The sequence below is a fragment of the Heterocephalus glaber genome, unplaced genomic scaffold (genome assembly GCF_053883595.1).
Source record: "Heterocephalus glaber isolate CG9 unplaced genomic scaffold, H.glaber_assembly_v1.0 deba00000331, whole genome shotgun sequence".
Classification (NCBI taxonomy): domain Eukaryota; kingdom Metazoa; phylum Chordata; class Mammalia; order Rodentia; family Bathyergidae; genus Heterocephalus; species Heterocephalus glaber.
The window spans coordinates 32,568,103-32,594,804 of record NW_028258142.1 but is presented as its reverse complement, the minus strand read 5'-3'; the positions used below and the strand labels follow the sequence as shown (position 1 = coordinate 32,594,804).

Here is a 26,702-nt window from a genome sequence, read left to right as displayed (position 1 = left end):
ACAAAGTTCCTGTCCAAAGGGCACACCTTAAATTGAAAGTGAAATGAATCCTACTGCTATAAAAACATACTAAGTATCATAAAGAACTTGAAATTATGGTTACAATGTTCAGTATGACCTTCATGATACAACTGCATAACCAAAAACTACATATAGAACCAAAGATAACTAGTCACACAACTTGGCAAAGCATACAATTATTTCTTTTTTAAAAAAGTGCTGAAACTCAGGAATTGAATTTCCTCAGGTTTAAGTACAGTAACTAAAGTTCAAATAAGGAAGACAGAAGAAAAGCGCAGAGATGACTAACAACTTTTAAAATAATGTTATGTAATTACTACAATTATTGCTAGTAAAAATATGTTGAGAATAATGGATAAAATACAAGAGCTGTCAATACACGATCTGCTAACCATATTACCAAAAACGTGAGTGAAATAGAGAATCTATCATTAAAGATAATTACTTTTATCTTTCACAAAGACATTCATGCACATTTCTCCTATGTGGTTTTTTTTGTTTGGGGGGTGCTGGGGATCGAACTCGGGACCTTGCGCTTGCAAGGGAGGCAGCGGCACTGCTGAGCTAAATCCCCAGCCCTCCTAAGTGTTTCTAACTTTAAAGTAATTCAGTGAGAAAAACATTTAATAAGTGGATATAATGTGAAAGGGGTTTTAAAAAGTAGTTATTTCTAATTTTGACTAAATTTGTTAGAAATGTTATTTAGCAAGAACTAAATTGGTAATTTAATTCAAAAGAATTTTATTTCTAATTTTAACTTAGTTTTATACCTATTCATGGGTAATACACTTAAAAATCTATATCCCAGGGCTGGAGATTTAGCTCAGTGGTTCTGCCACCTGCCTTGCACGTGCAAGGAACCGAGGTTTGATCCCTGGTACAAAAAAAAAAAAATCTATATCCCAAAGCAAATTTAAATACAATGAAAAATCTTATATCCATCCAGTACTTTATAATAAGTATGCAATTCTAGAGATACTGAATTTGTGAAAAGTTTTATAGTATTTTCTCTTTTCTACTAGAAAAATATATTCTATAAAGAACAGACATAGATTTCCTGGCTTGAAAGAATTTAGGTTGTCTTTTTTCTGTCAACTGTTCTTAGTCCTTTGAGAAAATCACACAACTAGCAGATAGCACATTGATTCAATTTTTTTAAAAGTCCCATAGGGCCGGGGATTTAGTTCAGTGGTTTTGTCGCCTGCTGCGCAAGCACAAGAACCCGAGTTCGATCCCCGGTACCAAAAAAACCCCAAAAAACAAAAAACAAAAAAGTCCCATAGTACAATATCACTAATTTATGACAATAACTAGGATTAAAATCATATTTAATGAGAAAATTCACTTGGAAATAGGAATTATCTCACAGTGAGCACACGGGGAGCCATGGTGGCAGTTTAGAAGTTATTATTATTGTGGGTCATAAGGCACTTCCTAAGTGTAAAGAAATTTCCTCTGAAGGGAAACTTACTAAATAAAGCATCTTTACTATATGTCAGATTTTACAAAGATAGTCACAAGAAAGTCTGATAATGGTAACCATGTGGAAAATGCTGTGAAATATCCTCACTTATAACAATTTATAAAGAAGATATTTTTTAGATGCTGGACTGAATCTAGGGATCTTAACTACAACTTTGGGATTTCTTTCTGCTTCATCTTACCATTAAGTATAATCCAATTTTGGGAGGGACATTGGAATAGGAAGTCTTAATTGGAATTATAAGTCTTTACTGCTAAGTTCCTTTTCTCAATTTCTTCCAGCTTCATTACTACTAAAAACATCCTAAAATATGTATAAACCCTTTCATTTATTTCAATCCCTTTGGATTTTTGTGTACTTAACTATAATTTATACTTGTTCTGCACATTTTTTACTTTACATTCTTCTATCTTATGCTTATGTACTTGTCCCACTTCTGTGAGCACAAGTTCCAGGGCACAGATGTCCTCTTTCAGCCTCTCCTGCAATGCCTCCTGCCAATGGTTCCAATGGGTTATCCTGGCTCATTTTCCTTTTTTTTTTTAAGCCTCCTGGCTGCATTGGTAAATAAAATATCCCTTGAATTGAAGTTTAGAAATACTTTTTTAGAGAAACCACAAAATCAAATATATTTACAGTAAGTGCAGAGGAAACCCACTGTGACTCATCCTGAAATACAGGAGCAGCTACTTTCTCCTAAGACATAAACTCAAACCAGAAAGAAAGACTTCTATGCATCAAGGTCCAAAGGAAAGCTAAAAGCTTAACTCCATAGATCTTAAAAGTTTTATTCAATTTGATTTCACATGAGTCTAAGGAAGCTCAATAACAAGCATCCTTAACTAAAATGTCTAATTAAGGCAACAAAAACCAGGGGAAAACCAGTACAGGAGTACGTAGACATAGGGAAAAATTTAAGAGTAGTGTAGCCAAAAAGAGAAAAAGCAGTCAGGACAGCAAAGGAGAAACAAACATAGGGTCCCATCATGGTTGAGTAAATGGCACACATTTGAATCAACAACCCTGCAGGTCAAAAAACTCACTGGTGTGCAAGGTCTTGTACTAAAAAATTCCCCAAAAGTCTACAACAGCAATACTTTAAAAATGTCTGAAGTAGTCCTTTACTGAAACATACTGTTGTTATCTAGAAAATACGTGGAACTCCACAGTTTCCAAGGATGCCAGATGAACAAGGAATCACTTAAAATGGACCAGTAGAGTTATTACAAAATCAACAGAATGTTTCTAATATCATTTAAATTACAATGTTAGTGATCCATATAATAACCAGTGATTAAAATACAGCTCTTTACTGTAACTACCAATAATTGTGAAGGTGAATTCTATCAGTAGTTGTAAAAATATTACCATCTCAAGACAAAAATCATACCTCAAATCAAGTTGAGCATAACCTGGTAGGAAATAATCTCCAGTTTTAAGGACTGTGGTTAATGTTTAACCACATAACATCCCCCATCCTAAAATCTGGACATAAATTCATGCTTTGTGCTCCCTCTACTGGCTCCATAACTATAGCTAATCCATTCTTGAGAGATTTCTTGTATAAGTATTTCCTTTAGAATACACTGAAAGGAACTGGTTTACTAGCTTTGAGATCTTAAAGACATATCTTAGCTTCTTCCTTTGAGCGCTGAAGAAAAACAACAGAAGTGACATCATTTGACCAAAGTCTCATAGCATTCTCAGAGATGAAATAATCTTGGTTTTTTGACTCCTTATACAGTGCTCCTCATATACAATGATCTCCATGTTTTCATGTACAAGACTATTATTGAACTTTATTGTGCTACAGGTTTGTCTAAAATCTGAAGCTTAGTATTTGTGGATATACACAGATTCTTCACTGTACTGTAATTATAACTAAGAAGGGGATTTGATCAATATTTAGTGAAGACATTTAAGCTCAAAGTGTCCATGTTTTTCTAATTTTTGTGGATAGTGCCCAATTCAAGAAACCTATTATAAAGTTTTCTAATACACCAAATACTTAAATTTCTCCTAATCCGCTTCTGTCATTTCCTTAGAAAAATATCACAATTTTTGGCTTGTAACATATGGTCAACCGACAGTATGTCTTTACACCAATAAAAACCATTGTGTCATTTTGCTGATAATAATCATGACAGCAATGACAAAGATGAGGAAAAGAAAGAGGATATTATGTATCATCTATAGAATGTCCATTACACACCAAGTATAGGACTAGAACTTTAGAGAAATCACTATCAAGAATAATCTATAAACTAGGTATTTCTATATCATTTTACAGAGAAAGATGAGGGAAAGTCACTTACCTAAGTCTGTTAGACACCACATTCTTTACTACTTCCTCTGTATCTACCTGGTTTGTTATTTTGTGCATTCTTCATCAGCAGAGATATTAGCAGTAAAAATGACTCTCTTAACCAGTACCCTCACTCCACCTCCTAAAAAAACCCCTCAAAATCCCCAGGCAAAAAATATTTTATTATAACTATGACTCTTCTATTTCTTTTAAAGTTTATACTGAAGTGGAGAGGGTTAACACTCTATTCTTAGTAAGTTATATGATCTACACTATAAATTTTCCTTAATCTACAATGTAAGTTAATATATAATTCAAATTTACTTTTGCGTAATGTATTTATTTGTTAAATGGTCTGGGTTTTTAGAAAATTGATAACACTAGGTCTAGTCAGATAACAATGCCATTGAGACAGACACAAACAGTCTTGGATTAAAGAATTTAATCTCTTCAGACTAAAAGTAAATATTTACTCAGCTAGAATATACAAGTCTATCTTTGTTGAGAAGAGACATTTGTTTCTCAATGAAACACATAAATTGTTATCTAAACCATAGACAATTTTTATTCAAAGAGAAGCTTAATTTTTATGTTCCTTTTGAAACCAGAAAGCTATACACACATCAGTGCCACTCCTTGTTATCTGGTAGTAATTGTTATTTTCATGGAAATGAGTCATGTTAAATTATTTAAACAGGAAAATGCTGTTAAAATGAACATCTTTTTCAGTTATTTATCAGTAAACTATCTGGACAGTACAGAAAAACAAATGTCAACATTCTAAAGATGAGACAGTAGCCTACAGTAAATCTGACTTTAAGGAATTTAGGGAAATTGATGAGTATAAATTTTAACATGTTCCTGCTAGCCGGAACCACTGGTGGTACGTGCATGACTATCTCATCTGGTGGCTTGTAACTGGTGGTACAAAAGAATATAAGCACTTTTATTGGTCTTTTTGCTAATAAAATTAATAAAAAGCCAACCAAGGGGACAGTACTCATGTACCACTGGTGATTCAAGCTGCCCAGCAGCAAGACATACAAATTATGGCCCCATTGTAAAAGTGTTCACCTTGCACAATTTAAATAATAAATGTAATAAACTTGATACTTGTGGCTCTATAGCTTGTATCATACATTTACGGTCATTAATGATTTTTCAACTGAAATGAAAGATTTCAAAATTTCACATTTGGTGTTATTTAAAAAAAGGAACTAAGGATAATAACACTTCTGTTCAAACATCAGCTCCTCCACTTACTAGCCCTGTGAACTTGAATACTTCCCTTTTCTGTGACTCAGTTTCTTTATATGAGGTGATGGCTACTGAAAGAATTTCTGTGACAATTAAACTAAGAGAATTAGTATAAAAACCCTTTTATAAAGAGCCTGTGGGCAAAAGCTGCCTGTTAGTTCTGAGGGATCATTGGCATAGGGGATGAGGGCTCTGGGTTACCAGTGTTGATTACATCAAGTTGGTTGATGGTGTGAAGTCTTCTTTAGACTTGCTCATTTTCTACCTACCTATCCTATTAATTATTAAAAAGCAGGTATTGAAATCTCCAACTACAATTGTCTCTTTGGCCTTTCAGTTGTATTTTCTCATGTATTTTGAAGGTCAGCCACTTACTGAACAAACATCTAGGATTATAACAGTCCTTGTGATGAACTGATTCTTTTGTCATTATGAAAGGAATCTCTTTATTCTGCTAATATTTAAATAATTTTGTCTGATATTAACAGGGTCACTCTTGCCTTTTTTTGACCAGTATTAAGCACACAGTTATGTTTAAGTCTATTACTTTGATACTGATTTTCTATCTGTCCCACCTTTTTCTTTTCTTTTCTTTTTGTGTGTGTTCTGTTGGGTTGAATATTTAAGATTCCATCTGACTTCTTAGTCATATATATATATATATATATATATATTTTTTTTTTAATTTATTTTTTAGGTGCTGGAGATTAAACTCAGGGCTTTTGCACTGAGCTATAGACCCAGCCCTTTTTACTTTTTATTTTGAGACAGGCCTTACTAAGTTGATAAGTTGCCCACGCTAGGCTTGAAATTCCGATCCTCTTTCCTCAGCCTTCCAGTATGCTAGGATTTATTAGCTGTACTTAAAAAAAATAGTAGTGTGGAAACTCTCAAAATAGTGAACAACAATATTCATAGAGCTCATCTCATTTGTTTCCCATTTCTCAAGGATTGTTTTCTGGGGTTTTATTTTGGTTTTTGCCTGATGTCCAGGGTCTTGAAAGCCACTGTTTCATATACTGTGTCTGTTTTTAGTGTTGCTATTTCAGGCAAAAGGATAAATCTAGGTTCTGTTATTTCATCTTGTTTGAAAGTAAACTGTGATTTTTTTTTTTGGAAACATTTATCTAAAAAAAAAAACTCTAGAGTTTTAGAAATGTTATATAGACACTTAAGGAATATGAATAAAACCAAAGTTTTAAATATGTTTATCACATCTTCTAATTAGTTATGTCCATGTTTATTTCCCTCAATAAAATATTAAGTTCTTGAGTATGGCCCAATTCCCTTCTACTTCCTTTGTGTCTATTATCATGAGTGTGTACATTTAATACCTGAACTAAACTCAGAAATAAAAAATAATCTTGGATATATAATGTCTAGAATTGAATGTGTGTGGCCTCCTCAAATTCATATATTGAAGCCCTAACTCCTGGTGTCACTAAACTTAGAGTAAGGAATTAAAGTTAAATGGCATCATTAAGCTAGGGGCCTGACTGACAGGATTACCACCTTTATAACAAGAGGCAACAGAAATCTCTCTCTGTGCATGGACAAAGAACAGAATATGTGTACACACAGCAAGACAACACCCATCTATAACCCAGAGGGACAGCCCTTACCAGACACCAACCTTGCCAGCACTTTGATCCTGTATGTCTAAGAACTGGGTAACTAAATGCCTATTGTTTAACTCACTCAGCATTTTGTTATGGCAGCCAGAGCTAGAGCTAGAGCTATATGCATGTAGTTAAAATTAGGCTATCATTCTTGTCTCACTAAAAGGCAAGTTAGGGCTCTTGGGTCTCCAAAACCAGTAGTGGAACTTTTTTCTGATGGAAAAAACCAAAAAGTTTTCTGGTAGGCCGAGGAGAGGATGCTTTTTCTTCAGAAGCTTACACTTAAAACAGTGCTGTCACTTCATCTATAGCCACAGCCACCACAACTCACTCCAAACTAAGATTTAGACATTTCATAACCCCTTTTGTAAGCAAACTCATTTTAAAAGAAGCTCAAGTCCCTAAGGAACAGCTACTGAATAGAGAAGCATAAATCTTTATTCTATAAAAAGGTTAATGTTTAGAGCTACTCCAGCAAACTCCATCTCAGAGGTATGGAGAACCATCACAGTGCTTCTAAAATAACCATCATTTATGAAATTATAAAATAAAGCTAGAGAGGGAATAGGGAGTGCCAGAAAGAGGCTTTGGTTCTAGACATGGTGGGAAAGGCTTCACAGAGGAGGTGACATTTAAGTAAAGAGCTGAAGATGGCAAGGGTGTGAGTTGTACAGATATCTGGGAAAGAAGCACTTTCCTAATACATGTGTTTTTAACATAATGATGCCACATGTCATATCATGCTATTGTTCCTAATCTGGTTCTGTAGGTGGCATTTTCTGATTTTCTGCATTTAGAAATGCTGCCTTTTCCCTCATATAACCAAATGATATTTCTTTTGATGGCTTATATTTATATAAATACACTAGTTATTTCCCAGCCTATTAATCTTTGTCATTAAAATAGTTAAGGAGACTTTAGGTTTCATTCTATTATTTTTTAGATATATGATATAAAATATCTTTGATGTCCTATTTCAGCTTTGGATTTTAATTCACTGTACTTGTTTTAAACAAAACATAACATGCAAAAATTAGAGTGTTATCCAGAACTAATTATCTTCCTTGTTTAATTACAATTCCACTGTAAAGCATAAATATACTAATGGAATTTCTAATGCACTGGCTTTTTATACTAGTTTACTAAGTGTGCAGTCTTTGGGCCAGAAGAAACAGCTTTGCCTGTAGCATTTTGTTTTTCTAACTTCTCCAGACATATATCACTGACCTTATTGTCAATGTGAACAAAGAGGAACAGAGCTAGTGTTCAGAACTGGGCAAGAGGAGTAGAGCCAGACCAGAGTTCCACTCCATCCATTTTCCTAAAGAGGTTGAGAGTATTTTTTTTTAAGATTGTGTACTACCAATGAATATAATCTCCTTGTTGACAATCAAATCATCTGCATCTGGGTGTTTGTCCTGATATCTTCTGAAAGTAATGACTGGATTTATTGTTTTTTAGCAAGATTCCTCTGCTTTATGTTTTCCCTTTGGCTAAGAGATATAGATTTATCTGAAAGTTCTACTTTTAGTTTTTCTTTAAGCACTGGGGATAGAACCCAAGGCCTCACATGTGCTAGACAAGCTCTCTACCACTGAGCTATTCTCCCAGCCTGAAAATCTTACTTTTAAACTGTAAAGCTGGTCAGGATTTACTTTCTTTGATGTGAGTGGATATGGTAATATCACAGTAGTATAATAGTAACAATAACATTTCAAATTTGAGCTGCAAAAAAGTCTGAAAGATTCAGGTCACAAGTAGGACAGGTGGTTGGATGAGTATTCTCAGGTAGGCTTCACTAACTGAAGTGACTTTTAAAACAGTGATTGGAGGACAGACATTTGGTGGATTAGTAGGTTTGTTCCAAGCGTAGGAGTTGGCATGAAAGAAGATATAGGCATGAGTGGGCGAGAGACAAAGGATTCATTTAGGAGAGAAGAATAGGGAATGGGACAGGATGTGGGAGGAGATGAGATCAGACATGGAATTGGAAAAGAGTTGTGGAGCCATTTGAAGACAAGAAAAAAGTTGTGCTTTAAACGTTGAGAATCAACACTCTGATTAAAAAGATGTGTGGTGAACTTATACCCCAAAAGAAAGAATGCTGACACTTTAGTAAATATCATTATTTAATAAGAAAGATAGTGAATGAGCAGAGCAAAAAATGAAGTGATTATTAAATGGGTAATTATATAATTTATTATCCAAATCAGGTCTTTAAGAGAATAAAAGGGACACTATTTAATAGTTAAACTGAGACAAAATATGCAACATACATCAGAACTGAGCTAAGCATAAGCAATCATTTTAAGGGTTCATTTTCTAATCAAAGCCAACTGAGTTGGTCTTATTAAAAGAAAAGGTGCATAGAAGGCAGGAGATAGAAAGATTCCACCAAAGTAGTTTGGGCCAGTTAGTTTTGTTTCTTTAAGCCCGCCAAAGCCAGATGGTATATAGCATAGAAGGTGTGTATTCTTAACACATCTTTCACAGTGGGTAGTGTATGGCACACAGGCAGACATCAGAAAAGGTGAATGAGCTTTAAGACTTAGCTGTTCCCAACAGTGAAACTCCCCTCAAGAATATGGATACAGCTGCTACCTCTCTTCCAGGGAAAAACAATTTTGTTTTTATAGTTCTAGTCAAGCATGTAAATGGGAAATGGAGTATTGAGGAAGTATTAGATGATATACTGTTATCATATCTCATTCCCAAAGTAGTTTAAAAATAAGCAATATATATTTATAATCTGCAAAACAAAGAGCTAAGGCCAACAATGACCAACCAATAAGCATGCAGGCAAAGAGAAGAACAAGAGAATAAATCCAAACAGCCCAAAAGTCCCAGGTATAAATGAGTTACATTTACAACTTTGTAGCCAGTGCCTCTTAGTTTATACTATGATTCTTGCTCAAGCAGATCATCTTTCAGTAGAACCACAAATTCTTAATGTACACAGATTTAATGTACAAGCAGGTTGTTATCAGTATTATATTCAAAAGACAAAGAGAGGGTCTAACCAGTGAGGGTAAAATAAGATTTCTTTAAACAACCAGGAAATACCACAGACTCTTGCAATAGTCATACCAGTGATACACAAAATTTGGTAGCCTGGCTACCTCTTGCATTTGCTACTTAGTGACAGACACAGAAATTAAATGACAAGAATTCTTCAGAAGGAATATTTAATAGCTAATGAAAATAGAAGTTCTTTCCCTTCCTTTAAACAAGACAATGACAACACACTGTTCTCATAGCTTGCTTGTTGTAGTAATACAGTGTTATGTAAGATGGGAAAGCAGCAAGAATCAAGCAACCACAGAACAGATGATAGCCTACTGTGTTTTAATGATGAGCACTTAATTCATAGTGATGCTCCCTGACTTGACTAAGAATTAAAAGAGGAATTCAGAAGCTTTTGTACAATTAGCTAAACTATGAAAAGTATTCCCCAGTCACATTTTTCTTAGTGAACACAGAGAAATAAATTTTTTTCTGTAACTTTTTAATCACTGATTTTATATTAATTATTTTTACTTTTTAATGTTTTACAGAAAGGAATTCCACAGCTATCTTTAAAAGTGACTTAAGTTTTAGGACTGAAGTATGTTATGTGAAATCACATTAGCCAGACACAAATTGTGCTCTCTACCCAGATTTCCAGTGCCATGGCTACTGCATGTTAGAATATAGAGACCAGTATAAATCCTAAGGTTTCTACCGTCAAACAATAGGACTTGAACTTCCTCCTATTGGCATCAGCAAGCTCATGGCAACAGTATCAACATGACACATAAGAATAATGGATTTAAGTAAATATTTAAAAGTCTATATAAATGTTATTTATGTAAAATGTACATATATGAATAGTAAGTATAGTTCTAAATCTCCAGGAAAGCTTCGGCTTGTTTACTTAAAGTGGGAAAAATGACCCAACTGTTGGTAATTAAAAGAGGGATGACAAGGAATCTTTAAGTCTATTAGTCACCATTCCAAATTATATTCAGTTGTTAATTGCTCTACTTTTTTTCTTCCCAGTACCAAGTAAAAATGCAAAACTTATCCTTTAGGTTACCTTGAAAATCTAGCTATAAATGCTTACTTTGTGAAATATTGTTAAAAACAGTTGAGGAGACTAAGGATGTGGCTCTGTAGTAGAGCATTTCCCTAACATTCATGTGGTTCTGGGGTTCAATATCCAGTACTCCAAAAATAAATAAAATTGATAATATCCCATATCCACTCTACTATTACTTTGAGAAGAAAATAAAAATCAAACTCTATCAAAAATTAAAACCAAACGCAGACATTTGGGATACAATACTAGAAACTTTATAAGAACCAAGTAGCTTTGGAAAACAGAGGAGATACTATATGTTTTGAGAGCAAATAATACACAGAATTATAAAGAACCAAGAAACATGATTTTAGGTTTCTTCTGTTCCTACAGTCTACACTTTAATTAAAAAATTTCTGCAGGGCTGGAGATTTAGCTCAGTGGCACTGCGCCTGCCTTGTAAGCGCAAGGTCCTCAGTTTGATCCCCGGTACCGAAAAAACACAAAAAACAAAAAACTCCAGCTTTATAAACTGTCTGCAAGTGAAATTGTGAATGTGTAGAGTACCAAAATAATTCAAGAATTTAGAGACAATATCATTTAAAATGTATAATCACCAAAAAAATCAGATTTTTAGTTTGCTTTAAAGTCGATCAAAATGGTTTCAAGACAAAGTTACTTAATAAAATTATACTATTATAAAAGACTTATTATAAAAGGTAGTATAAAGTTAAAAATATGGTTTTTGGAGTCAGGAAATTTGGATTTCAATACTGGTTTTTCCATCTGACAAATCATTTAGTCACTGTGCATTAGTTTCCTTATTCATAAAATGGGTCTATAATATTTCATAAAGTTACTTTGAAGATTAAAACAAAAATAGTTAATAAGTGAAACAGTGTATGTTACAGAGTAAGAGCTGAATAAATATTAGCCATTATCACTACTACTAATGAAATTTATTTCATATGTATGCTCTAATATGCAGCCTTTAAAAAATCTATATAGTACATCTAAAGTTCATTTAAAAATTAATTTTTAGTACATCTAAAGTTCATTTAAAATTAATTTTTAATGAATTCCCTTTCACAGACAGCTAGTTTGTATAACTGTTGTGGTAAACAAACAGCCTCTTGGAATCCATCTTATTCCAGTTTAAGATCAATATAAGAATGCACATGGAAAAATGCCAAAATAACTCTCCAATTTCTTTTCCAGCTCAAATCTTTTTTTTGGGGGGGGGGGCGGGTACCAGGGATCGAACTTGGGACCTTGCATGTGTGGGCAGGGGAACCACTGAGCTAAATCCCCAGCCCTCCAGCTCAAATCTTTAAGGTAGAGCTTGTTAAATGTAACAGAAGAGAACTAAAATTTTAAAATCTCAAAATATGCAATGTTTTAAAAATAGAAAGCTATCTACTGAGAATAACACACTAAGCACATGTATGTTTAAGATAGTTATTTTACTTTATAATTTTGTGACATTCAATAAGATAAAACTTAAGAGCATGGATTTCAGATAGACCTGAATTCTACTTTCAGCCTGTCTGATCTTTGCCAAACCATTTTACTCCTCTGTATTCTTTTCTGCTTCCTCATCTGTTGTTAACATAGAACAAATCATTTGTTGTCAATATAACTTAAGAGGGACAGAATTAGAATAAATGACACTTCCATTCAGTAGTCAAAATGAAAAGGATTTACTTTCATCACAAGTATGATGATTTAGTTACTTAGTGCCAGTAGATGAAACATTTACTTCTGATTTACATCAGTGTCTATTTAATTCTGGAAGTCAAATAAATGTTAAGAGCTGGCATCATGGCATGGAGAATACTTTTTTTTCCCATATATGGAAAACCCTGTATGTTTAAGTCTATTAGACATTTAGTAACCAAGAATATTTCTGTAATAGTTGTGCAATCCTGCATGTATGAATACATATATGAAATCCCCTGCAAATGACAGCCCTAGGGAGGAAGAGCATCCATTGTGGGGAAATTTTGTATCTATTCCAAATTCTTCCTACACACAGGATAAACTGCATGAGAAATTTAAATTTATTAGAGTTCCAGAACTCTTGGTCACACCTATACAGCCACAGGTGTAACTACTGATTCAAGTGTCTTCTTTACTAGTGAGCTCTATACCGAAGGAGAATTTGGTAGAAAAATGATCATCTACCATATGTGAATTTCATATTGTTCTTTCCTAAGATTCTATCATTTCTTCTTATTTTGTTTCTCAGGACATCCTTCCCACAAAAAATTTGATCAGTTCATGGTTTATCTTTAGATGACAAATTATTTAATACACCTTGGTGTCATTTTAGAGCAGATCACGGTGACAGGCTAGTACAATATAGTATTTATTTGAGGTGTGGTCCTATTACTGGTTTTCACTAAACTTTACCAATATTCTTATAAGGAACACACTGAAAATGATTTTTCTAAACAATCCCAACTAAGTATAGTAAAATAAGTTTGCTCACCTAATAGAATTTGAATTAAGAAGCAAGTTAAATAAAAATTTCAATACATATAATGATGTTTTATTTCTTACCTATATTTCAAAACTATTTCAAAATATTTCAAAACTTCATTCTGTTATTGCAGTCATTTGCCTCCATAATTTATTTATGCCAAAGCAAAACTTTTTTCGGGTGGCTTGTTAGTCTAATCAGTTTTTTTGTTGTTGTTTGTTTTGTTTTGCTTGATTTTAGAGACAGGGTCACATTACATACCTCAAACTGGCCTCAAACTCACAGCGATCCTCCTTCCTCAGCCTCGTAAGTGCTAGGCTTTCAGACATGTGCGACCACACCCAGCTAGATTACTCTGTTTTCAAGTGCAAAGTTTAAATTTTGAGTTCAAATTTAATGTAAAATAATTTTACACTTTCTGTGTTCTTCTGCTTAACTAGAGCTACCAGAGTAAATGTTTTCTATGAGACAGATTTCAAAACATATTGATATTGCCTTACTGGTTCATGTTTTACCAGATATCCAAAAAGTGGAAATTTTGTAAAATATTCCACTGGGGGAAAAACAATGCAATTTTACATATTCCAGAACTAAGGATCCTCTTTTTTTTTTTTTTTTTTCACCAAGTAATTCTGTTGCCTACCTCTGGAAACCATAAACAAAGCATTACAGTTAGAATCTTGCATCATCTTATTACGGTATCTTAAAGATGTAGCAGCACTGTAATAGGATCGTCACCTTTCTGTATCTGGACAAGATAATCTCTGAAGAAATGCTCATTAGGAGACTGAGAAAGTCTGCAAAAAGTCAATTTCAATAAACTAAAATCATTCATCCCTAGCAAATATGAAACGCCAGGCTGGGAATTTAGCTCAGTGGTTCCACCACTTGCCTCGCAAGCACAAGGTCCCGAGTTCGATCTATGGTACCAAAAAAGAAACACCTATTGAACAGTCAAGTATCATCTTAGGTGCTTGGAATCAGTGGTTAAAAAGACACATGTTCCTTGACCTTAAGAAACTTATAATCCTCTTTGGGGAAGTGAGGGAAAAAGCAAACGTGTGAGAGAGAAATAGCAATGGATTGAGGGATAAGGGAAAACTGTCTGAGGAAGTGAGAAACATTAGATACAGAGAAAGGAAATGACAGGTAAGAACATGTGACAAGTCGTAAGATAAGTGCTCAAAAAACCCTGGAAGAAAGAATTGGTGTGGTTAGATAGTGTACCATCCTATAGACAAAGAAAAGTCACTGACGGGTTTGAGTGAGGAACAGGCAAAATCTGATTTAGAATACTGTATATGAAGACATTTGCTGGAGGAGGATTAGGGATGGGGAAGAGAGTGATAGAACAGGGGAGAAACTACTAAAGAGAAGTTCAGGTGTGAGACAAGGACAGTTTGGGCTGGCAGTGGGAGGTGAAAAAAGACGCCAGATTCAACTTATATTTCTGCTACAGAACTGAAATGGGTATAGTGAGGATGGATGCAAGAGGTGAAGGGAAAATGCTGATGATTCTCACGTGATAGGTGCAAGCAATTTGATGGATGCAGGCACCATCAAGAGAAGGAAGGGAAGAAGGTTTATGAAGAAAGTGTGGGCTTAAGAGTGCACCTGGGAGATGGAGCATGTAAAAGGTGTGAGCAGTGAGGTTAACATTAAGGCACCTGACAGTATGGAACTGCAGCTTTTCAGCTGGAATTGTTAATCTAGAAAGTATTGGTCATGGATAACACTGTGAAATAAAAAAAAAATGAATGAAAATGTCCAGGTTAAGAGCTGAAGTGAAAGGAGAGAGGACCCCAGGAACAAGTCTTAAGGAATTCCAATATTTAAAACAAAAGAGCCTAAAATGTAAAGGTAAAAGTGTGGGAAGAATGTAAGGCATGTGCTGTCAGAAAAGCCAAGAGCAGGGCTAGGGCAAGCCCCCCTCCCATACAGTACAGATGGCGACTGGGTGTCTCAGGATCTGCCCTCCTTTCTTCCTCAGAGTGCATACCACCGATTCATTTCTATAGCTCCTGAGAAGAAAAAAGAAACCCCAAACCAGAACGCATACTAAGAAGAGTGATTTCTAAAAATTTAACTGCTTATTGTATTTTCTTACCAACTTTACTACTCTGGATTTACTTGTTCTACTCTGATTTATACTGTACTAAGTACAAAGTGGTAAATCTCTAAAACTGAACACTACATTACAGAACACAGAAGAAGCTTGATGACAGGATCAAGTACTGAATATATAATTCAAAAGGAAACCATAATGGTTTAAGTGGGATAATACATTTCATTTCATGCCACTGAAGTGGAACAGAAATCAATATTGCACACAGCCACAACACAATTATTAAGACAGTATCATATACATGAAAAATTATTACTATGGTTTCAAATATTTATTCATTACAGATTTAGTGAGTGGTACACTATGACAAGACCGTTTCAGCAAATCTTAAAAATTCTTTTGAGGAAACTCATTAGAATACTGTCTTGGATTTAGAATGAAGATGCAATCCTTTGAAAGCAATAAAATGGCACCAAATGTGATTTTTTTTAAAGCACAGTATAAAAGACATACCAAATGGGCAAAACTACTCCCAAATTTCAAAGTGCTACAATTCAGATACAGAAATGATTTAATATTGTGCTTACTTAGAATTATAGACCCATAAGCCCATCCAGTCAAAAAGAAAAGCAAAAAGAAGTAAATGTATACAACCGCTAAAATAAGCATGGGACAGTCTCTGTGATCCTTTAATGGGAGCTCCTATCCACTCTGTGAGACCCTCCAGTTCTAGGCCAATTAGTAAAACAATATTACTTTACACTTGTAGTGGAAAAAAGAAAAGCATTCATTTAACTTAGAGCACCAGGAGGATGGCAGAGAAAAAGGAGAAGAAATTTATAATTTACATTTATAAAATCTTGAAAAATTCCCCCCAAATAAATTTGAAATTATTTTAAAAAGAAATGTCACATGTTTTACTACTGTTTCAGAACTACTGTCTACATTATCTAGCTTTCTGTACATATGTATATAATTTTATATGGCTATTTTATAGCAATACGTAATTTTATATTATTTTTTCACTTAACATTACTTCAAATGTTTTCCAAATGTCTACTTTTCTTCATATTTTTAAGTTGCATGATTTTCCACTAAGTTGACAAGATACATAGTTAGCGTAACCATTTCCTTGTTTTATTCTTAAATATAATTCTTTTCCTTGGTTAAGTTTTTTCCTTAGGATAAATTCCCAGATGATAATTTAATAGTTTTAGTAGATATTTCCAGCATATTTCTTAACAGAATCCAATATTTTCCACCATTTTATAATTTTTTAGTTGACAAAAGCTGTGTATATTCATGGTGTGCAAAATGATGCTTTAAATACTGCAGGCGTGCTGTGCACAGGCACAGTACTGCTTGTGCCTTTGATGCCTAGGAGCAACACAGCAGGATGAAGGCTGGCACCGTTAAAGAGGGACAAAACCTTGCTTGTGTGGGAAGTGAGAATCCTTGGCTGAAGCCTTGCATCAGTCTCCTTCCACAGCACTCTCCCAGTTTGCCTTTCTGCCCTCAGTCCAGGTTCTCCCTAACACATTGGTGGCCTACCCTGGTTTTTAAGCAGTCATCAAATTTTACTCAGCCAGCAGTGCCCAAAGAGCCCAAAAGGCCTGTGATGGGAACCTGCTTTTCCAGAACTCCCCAGTGAAGGTTTGTCTTGGGACCAGACATAGGCAGTCTGACATCAGGCTCTTGCCCTGAAAGCTGACAATGCCAAGAGTTGGCAAATTACTACTTGGTTTTCATGGATAGGCAGAAAGAATCATCAAGGTTCAAGAGCTTTCTGACCTTGAACGAAGAAAAATCTTGCAGCACTATCTGAGAAACAAAGTGAAGTTTGTGCTTTAGTGCTGCTGTCCTATGAGCACAGGAGTCCTGGAGTTGGCCCTGCAGAGGAGCCTAGGGATGAGCTAGAGAGAGGAAGGACTTCCTTATGAAAAGGAAAGTGGCCTGAAGCTTGCTATTCAGACGGCTTTGTCAGAGGCATTCCAGAAACTCCACTGTGGTTTGGACAAACTTTGTTGAATCAAGAATTGACAGCACTGACATACTGATGAATACAAATCATATAATAATCAGTTGCTTTCATGTGTGCCTTGGAAGTGGTCATGCTATTGAATGGTGTTTTCCCTATTGAGTTTTACATTGGGGTGAATCACAAGTTGTGCTCAAAGGAAACTTGAAGATGAATAGAGAGTTGCTGAACAGAACTGCTCTCTTGCTTCACAGCTCTGAAGGCTGAGACCCTGAGAAATGCTAGCTGAGTTATCAGAGGCCCTGATTTGCTTGTAAGAGGTGGATCTGACTGGTCTCAGCCTTCTAGTCTGAGAAGCCCTTCCAATGAAAGTCTGACTTCTGTAGGTATCAGCTGAAATTTCCATCAATGTCAACTCAGGGTAACAACCTTAAAGCACCTAACCAAATTTCTAGCACTTCTGGGCATTCTGAAGTGCAGCCCTGTGACTTTGGTGTTAAGCTCTGCTCTGCCCCACTCCATGGGCTGCAGGAGGCCCAGGGACCACCCAGGTCTGAGGCCTAAATCCTGCCTTGCTATAGGGAGAGGAAATTCTGTGGGAGGCTACTATTACCTGTGCTGGGGTTTTAAATGGAACTGGACCTGGTCACTGTGGGAAAAGGCTCCCCTATGCCCTGCAAGGCATCTGGGCCATACCCTAATACTGGAAAGGTTTCCTTAACAAAGATGTCATAAGTAAAGGGTGGGACAGAGATTGTGGTTGCTAAGGCACTTGGGTAAGTAGCTGCCAGAAAGGTTCTGCTGTATAGGCCAGAGAGCCTGCACTCCATTGTAAATGGCTATGCCCATGTCACTTCCTATCACATTTCTGCTGTGCTTTGGGGCTCCTGGACTGCTCCTTGTGGGGCAGTGGTTGTGGGTACTGATCTTGGTGGCCTAGCTTCTGCAGTGGAACAGGCACTGGGTTCTACCGACCAATAAGCTTCCAGGGCCTACATTAGGTCCTGGTCTTTAACTCATCTCTCATTGGAATCACCCTCATACCCTTACTCACCTGGTATACTGGGGGTGGGGGCAGGAAGCTTTGATGACTTGGGCTCCTCTGCTCTCTCCCAAGGGATGGCCCCACCTCCAGAAACCACTGAACAAATTGAACCTCCTCAATTCCAGCTGGAGGGCCAAACTCAAAATCCAGAGACTCCCAAGGTCCAATCTTCTTTACCCCAGAAAGAAGCTGAAGGTTAACTCAGACCCGTGAGGAATTTGAACTTTCTTCAATGCAACAGGAAGCCCAGGCTCAGCATGAACCTGCTACTGAAGAGGGTATATAGGTCAGCTTTCAGTGTATCAGGAGGTAAATGTTCCAACTCCAATCAAGTAGGAGTGAAGCTCATCACACAACCATGCCAATGGTCATAATTAAACCTGTGCATATGGAGGTTACCATAACTACAGAGGTAGAGAAGGAAGCTTAACTTACTGTAAGCCAGCAGCAGGCCCCAGTGCAGTCTCCGGAGTCTGGAGGAGGTTGAACCTTCACCAACCCAATAAGAGGTCCCAGCTCTGACTCCAGAGCTCTCTGAAGAGGTGGAAAATTTCTCAACTCAACAAGAGGCCCCAGCTCAGACTCTAGCTCCTCTTGTGGAGACTGAGGCTTCCAGTGAAGAGCAGGCAGCTCAACCCTTTGTGTGTCTCAGGTGGAAGGACCTTCTGGAAGGCAGCTGGAAGCCCCAGCTCAGACCTCAGAGTATGTTGAGAAGATGGAAAATTCTCCAGAGCATCATGAAGTAACAATTTCAACTCCAAGTTACCATCAATCTAAGCATTCATACTTACCCAATGTGACTGTTAAATCTCCAGATGTGCAGCTTACCATAACATCAAAATCCACTGCAGAGGTGGGAATTTCCCCAATTTGCCAGGAAGCTGCAGCTCAACCCTTAGTTCTAATGAATGGTGGGGAATCTTCTGAACTCAATGAGGCCCCAACTCTGCCTCCAGGGCCCTCTAATGGGTTTTGCACTCCTACAATTTCAGCAGGAGACTCCTGTTCAATCTTCAGAAACTTTTCAGGATGAGCAACCCTCTCCCACCCAGCAGGAGATCGTGGTTGCGAATTTATAGACTTCTGAAGAGAATGAACCTTCAACATAGTTGGAGGAAACAGCTAATTATCTGAAAACCACTGAGACTGGACCTTCTTTGATCCAGCAGGAGACAGTAGCTGAACATCTGCAAACCACTGAGATTTAACCATTATCAAATCTGGAGGCAGTTCAGCCTTCCCAGCACCCTAATGTACTTGTAGCTCAACCTCCAGAACATCACAAAGCAACAGTTTCTCCTGTTGGTGATGATCAAGTTCACCCTCCAAGATTGAACAGTATCACTGTTAACCTTCCAGAAATGACTAATGAGATTGAAACTGAAACTTCAACTGGAGACCAAGCTCAGTCCTCAGGGTCTTCTGGACAGTTTGAGCCTTTCAAAGACAAGCTAGAGTTTAAAACTCAGCAGCCACAGCGTGCTATAAAGGATGAACATTCTCCTTTTGATAAAGGGTCCCAAGTTGGCCTGCAGTTTCCTGAGGAACATTCTCCACACCAGGAGGAGAGCTTACCTCTGTCCCCAAATTCTCCTGCTGGAGCTGCACTTTCACCAACCCAGAAACAGCTCTCAGCTCAGCCTTCAAGACCTTCCATGAACACTACTCTTTCTTTTCCACTGACAGAAAGTGTAACATTTTCAGCTCAGCCTTTAGAGCCACCTGAGGACATAGAACCATCTCCAGTCTGACAGGAGGCTATATCTCTACCTTCAGAACAACCTAACAATATGGAACCTTCTCCAGCTCAGCAGATAACCCCACCTCAGCCTGCAGAACACCCTAAACCAGTGGAACAATATCCAGTGCTGCAGCCTGCCCCATCTCCTCCTCCAGAGCCTCCTGAGGAGGCGGAATTTTCCCAACCCAGCTGATGGTCCCATCTCAGCTTGTAAACGAGCCACCTAGCTCATTTTCCAGCCCATTGTGAGACAACAGTTCCAACACCAGCTTAGGATCAAGTTCAGCAGCCAACACTGTCCAGCATCATGTTTCATAGAGTTGGACCTGGAAATCATCATTACTCCAGAAACCACTGCAGAGGCTAGAAGAGCCTCTTTCTATAGCCCTGAAAGAGTCTATAGCAATTCCTCCGAATTCTCTGAAGTGAAACTTCCACATCCAGACCAGGTTCAGGCTCAGCATACAAACCTGACTGAGGTCTCAGTTCAACCTTTGAATGTGGTGTTGGAACTCTCATCTCATGAGGCACTGGAATTTGAGCTATAGTCTCATTAGATGGTTCTGGAGGCTTAGATTGAGTCTCCTACATAGGTGGAGAAAGTCTAACTTCTGTAGTAGATTGTAGAATTCTAGTAAGCCCTACATCCATAGGGAATGTGGAAGGAGCCTTCATGAAGGTGTTATAAGCCTGGAAGAAGATGGCCAGCACTGACCTGACTGTTGAGCCTGAAAAGTCTTATTCCCAGTAAAGTAGCGTCAACTAGTGAACTTTCTAAACAAGCAGTTTGACTTTAATTGTGAAAGTGATACATTAGTGCACTCAATTACATACTGCCATTATTTCTCAGAGAGAAACCTAGAAGATATAGAAACAACAGTATTGCCACATACAAGATGGAGATAATCCCCAGTTATTTGAAAAATAACACAAGAAATCCCTCTTTTCAACCTGCATCCAGCAACTCAACTTACAAAAATGAACTGAAAAAGCCATATTTTCTGCAAAATTTATTAGATGCAGAAATTCAGGAAAAATTGAAGAGGTTAAGAAAGAGAAAATTGCTATGTTTATGCAGGCCTTTTAGGTCTCAAGTTTCAACATCAAATGTTTCCCCCCAAACTGGCAAGTGCTTCAACGTAGGAAAGCAGCCTGGAAGAGGATCAGTATGGAAGGAAAAGGCTGAGGACTGTGGACAGGATCCTTAGGGGCCCGAACAGCACATGAAGGGCTCTCAAGGAAATGCAGAAACAGAGATTAGGGAGAGGCAGAGTGCCCAGCCACTGGTGGAGAACACTGCCAAAGAAAGAACCCTCAGAAGACCTGACACAGGGGAACAGGAGTAGCGTCAGGGGTACCAAGGCACAGGAATTTGGCCCCAAACTCCTTCTACATATTCTTCCCAAAGGAACAAAAGCAGCCATCTATTCCTCCCTGAAACGTCCTTGCTGAGCAGGTCTCCCACTTCCACCCCTGCCAAAGCCTCACCCGAGTGAGCAGCAGAATGAAAGACTTCACTTGCAGCATTTTGGATTTGGAACATGCAAATGCTAGAATTAAAACCATGAAAGCTCTAAACTAATCTTATATTCCCCAAAAAGTCAACCCTTCCACAAAATTCACTCTCTTATGGCCCACAGAACACCTAAGCACAATCCAAGTGAATACCTCACAAAGGAAAATGCACGCAATACACTGAAGTTTGTGAAAAAGCCTCTACTCTCGGGGATGAAGAGCCTCATCAGTTCCTCTTCATGGGGGTTCTTTTATTTTCGGGAGAACTGTGTGTTCAGCAGAATCCTTTCTCCACATTATATATACCCTTTCAGAACCTTCTGTAGAAAACCAAAATGTAGGAGATGTTTTTCAAAGAAATATTTTTGCAGCAAACACTACTGTTTCTGCTTCAGACTCTGCTGTGACTGCATTCATCCTAAAATCAACTAATAAAACAGACCACTGACTCACCCCCTCCCCAAAGACTTCACTTTCCCCTTGCTGTCATCCCCAGGTAATCAATTTGAAACCTGGATAAAGGAGCAGCTCCATCCTCTCATTCCCAATGACATGAGAAGCCTCATTTTTCATGTTATTTGAACTTTGAAAATGGACTGCTCTGAGAGCCGTGTACAACTGACCAGTGACAAATGCATGTCCAGAACAAGCCTCCTGACAAGCCTCTGTCAGCAAGCCACAAGAAGTCAAGATGTCCCAAGCCCAATGGGATACAGACAAGTGGTAAAAAGAGGCCTAATCAATGAGAACATAAACCCCACATGTACAGAAAGGGCAGGAGGAGGCAAGAGAGCCCACACAAGAAATTCTAGGATATGACAATAACAACAAACTCATTATGACAGTGGTAGTGATGGTCTGATTATACTTTTCTGTCTCAAGATTTATCCCCACAGAGCAGCTTCAGAAGAAGATGAAGGGTTTTCAAGGGGCTTTTTCCAACTTTGGTGTAGAAGTTCAACAAAAAGAGAGTAAGGGGGGGCTTGTTTTTGGTAGTCATTGTGGCTGAGGGACATGAACAGACCTCTTAGTGGCAAATGCAAGAAGAGCATGATGTGGATACTATACAACAAAGACTTTTCCGACAAGGATGAGATTGGCAATAAGGATACAGGGGAGCTTGGTGAAGCCTCCACAGAGGTGGCACCTGCAAGTGCTGGCTGTTAGGGGTGTGGAAAGTGAGGAGGTGGTCACTGAGTGAATCCATCCATCTTGAGGGCTGTTGCTTATAAAATAATTTTCTCCAAATACAATGTATAAAATTCATTTTTAAAATGTTTTGATAGATGTATTCACCATGGAATAAGTAACTCAAGCTAATTAACATATTAGTTATCCCTTTTTTGTGGTGACAATACTCATCAATATTCATGTATAAATTACACTGTTGTTAACTATAGTCACCATGTAACTATAGTCATGATAATAAATAAGACTGAATAATGAATAGATCTCTTGAATCACTATTCTTTATCTTACATGGGCCATATATATATATTTTATTCATTAAGTTTATTGGTACATTTAAGATATATAATATGATGACATTCATCATTGGGAATTTGTACCTTTACAAGACATATCTTGGTTCTTATGTATTTCCCTTTCCCTTGCCCTCCCTTCAACCCCTCCACCCCTATTTACAAAGACTTTGTTTCCATTTTTTCCTTTTCTCATATTTATTCCTTTCTCTTCTTTCCTTTCCCCTACCCCCCCCATTTCCCCTTCCCATTTGTCCCTTTTCTTCCTATTTCACATTATCTATTATACCTTTTAGTCCTTATTTACACTTTCAGTTTCTCACATCAAGAAACTATTTGGTATTTACATGTGTGTCTTAGTATATTTCACTTAAGAGTATGGCCTTAATGTGCATCTATTTAGCTATAAACGTCTCCAGTTTCTCATTCTTTATGGCTGAGTACTACTCCATTTTATTTTAAAAAACCACATCTTCTTTATCCAGTCTCCAGTTGATGGGCAATTGGGCTGTTTCCAAGTTTTAGCTATTACAAACTGTGCTGCTATAAACATGGGTGAGCATATATTGCTGTGGTATGACTCTTAATTCTTTTGGAAACCAGCAGGGGAATAGCTGGGTCAAATGGGACCTGTAATCCTAGTTTTTTGAGGTATCTCCACAATGACTGCAATAGTGGTTGCACCAGTCTACACTCCCACCAACAATGGAGAAGGGTTACTTTCTCCCCACAGCCCCGCCAGCATTTGTTATTGGTTGATTTCTTGATAGCAGCCATTCTTTCTAGAGTGAAGTGGAATTTCAGTGTTGTTTTCATTTGCATCTCTCAAATGACCAGCGATGTTGAACATTTTTTCATGTGTTTATGGGCTGTTGCTACTTCTTGGAGAAATATCTGTTCATTTCAGATGCCCATTTTTGGATTGGGTCTTTAAATTTGGGATGTTTGATTTTTAAAATTTCTTTATATATTCTAGATAGTAGGCATTTGTCTGAGGAAGAGCTGGTAAAATTTTTTTCCCACTATGTTATATATATTTGGGGGGAGGGGGTTGCAGGAGGGTACTAAGGAGTGAACCCAGGGCCTTCACACTGAGCTACATCTGGCCCTTTTTTGAGACAGGGTCTTGCTAAGCTGCCTAGGCTGTCCTTGAACTTGTGATCCTCCTCCCTCAGCTTCACATGCAATTTGACTGGAAAACAATTCAGGATTGATTACTATATCATACCGCTACAATATTACAGATTTTTAAATGGTTGGAGAGTTTGAAAAGACTATGCTCTTGAAAAATCAAACTTTTACCAAATGACCTACATAAAGCCTTTAATACTGAGTATTGATAACACAAATATCTCTACACACCATTAGAGCATAAAATATAAAATTACACTGACTATATTTAGTAGATCTTTGCAATACTGGTCAATAAGAACTAACTACATGCAAAGAAATAATGGCAGAATTCCTACTAATATTTTATGTTGTACTGTTTTAGTGATTATAGTTCTCTCCATATGGTTTTCCAATTCATATTTTTCAAACTTCACTTCCATTGATTCCTTCTTTTTTTTAACTCCACTGCCACAATCAGATAGTATCTGTTTTGTTTATTCCCTAAATTCTGATTCTTTCCTCTCAAATTCCTTTAAATAAATGACAATCATCAGGAGAAAAATGCCTTGACTATATCACACTAAAGACCTTAAATCTCAACTGCCTGCAAAAATCCATACACAAATAAAAAATGTTCCCCAAACTTCCACTAAAACATACATATGAAATATCCTGGCCTGGCGTTCAAGGTCCTCAGAAGCCTGACTCTAGATAATATAATTAGTGCAATTCTAAGTAATCCCACGTGACCCTCCCCATTTTAGTTTTCCGAACCTGCTCTAAATCAAACATTATCCTTAGGTCCTACTTAAATCCTGTTTGTTTAAAGCCACTTCAGATCTGCCTGCCTGAAGAGATCTCTTTTAAACTTCACTAATTTGACATCTGAACAACAGTACAAGGCAATGATTTTTAGCAATTTTGTCTTATCTTCCTGTCTTCTGCAGGAAGTCCAGCTGCTGCCTGACATAGGACTAATCACACAGTAATCACCCTGTAAACCTCTGTTAATTACCCAGGACATGAACTCCCAATGGTGTGGCAGAGATGGTAGTCCCTATAACTTTCCCCTTCCTACCCAGAGAGAGAATTTTTGCACATGACATGGCAATTCAACTACAGACTCAATTCCAGCTGTCCATGGATATGTCTATGACTAACATTTGGTAAAAAAGGTACGTGATGTCCTTAAAATGGAAATTTACATCCAATCCTAGTCCATTCCACCCTCCTGTTGTCTAGAATGCAGAACTGGTGGTAAACTATTGCAGACTTTTCCAGTGAGGTCAAGATGGAAGTGGAGTACAAGGGAAGAAATGGAGTACAAGGGAAGATGACTCTAGGTCTAAAACTTCTATGGAGCAGAGCTGTCACATCAGCTCAAACTTCCATTTGAGAAATAAACTGCCATTTTCTCATTTAATTCATTGGTATTTGGGGGAAGGTCCCTCTTTTACAGTAGCTGTATCCAATTTTCTAACAAAGTCAGGTCCATGAAAACTCCAAATTTAGAGGCGAAAATTTCTATTTCTACCTTTTGAAGAGATATTCCATAATTTTTAATAAATTCTAGACAAGTTCTATGACCCCCAAAAGATGAAGACCACTGATCATAGCAAAGTGTTAATAAGTCAAGGCCTTCAGTGCCAATATGCTTATTTCATTTTATAAGAAGGGACATATTTTTAAATTGGTATGTGCTAGCAAATAATTTTTTTTTCCTCATTAAGTTTATTGGTACATTTTAGGTATAAAATACATTTACATACATCATTGGGACCTTGTACCATTACATGAGTATCTCGGTTCTTATTCTTTTTCCCCCTGCTCTGCCCTCCCCTCACTCCCTCCACCCTTCCCCAAAATTCTTTTTCCCCCTGCAAAGATCTTGCTTCCATTTTTTTCCTTTAGAAAATAATTTTTAAACACTGCTGATGTTCTTGGTTAGCCTTCCTGCATCAGGCAGCAAAAAACTGAGCCCCTGAGTTAATAGTAATTCAAAATAAATTGTGCCACCATAAAAGAATCATCTCAACATTCAACTTTCCCTTGATTTCTCTTTGCCTCTGATCCAATTAAAATATTGGCAGCTATAGCTCTGACATCAGCATAACATATAAACTAAAAATATAATTAAAATAAAGGAGAAGTTATTTTTTTACTTCACAGATTTCTTATAAAACTAATTTTCCATCCCACCCTGAAATTTAAGAAAGTGGATCTTAAAATTGGACAAAAAGGGCTGGGGATTTAGTTCAGTGGTTCCAGCGCCTGCCTTGCAAGCTCAAGGTCCTGAGTTCGATCCCCAGTACCAAAAAAAAAAAAAGAAAAGAAAAAAAAATTGGACAAAAAAAAAATCTAATTGGTCAAAGCATTTGACTTCATGTAGCGACTAACAATGAATTCAAATTTTTAAATGCTCATTCAAAATTCTAAATCTGATTTCTAGAGACATCAAATCTATGATTGGTAGCTTGAGAGATAATCTCAATGCTTCTGGGAGTAAATTGGAAGGGCTATCAGGTCTGAAAGGCTTACAG

General features: G+C 37.1%; 1 protein-coding gene and 1 pseudogene across 10 annotated transcripts in view; one reads left to right on the top strand and one right to left on the bottom strand.

Moving 5' to 3' along the window:
* The window catches only part of Dym (dymeclin), a 424,183-nt gene that overhangs the window by 166,925 nt on the left and 230,556 nt on the right, over window positions 1-26,702 (bottom strand). The window lies entirely within an intron of this gene.
* Window positions 6,616-17,317, top strand: LOC106010272 (RAD52 motif-containing protein 1 pseudogene; annotated as a pseudogene).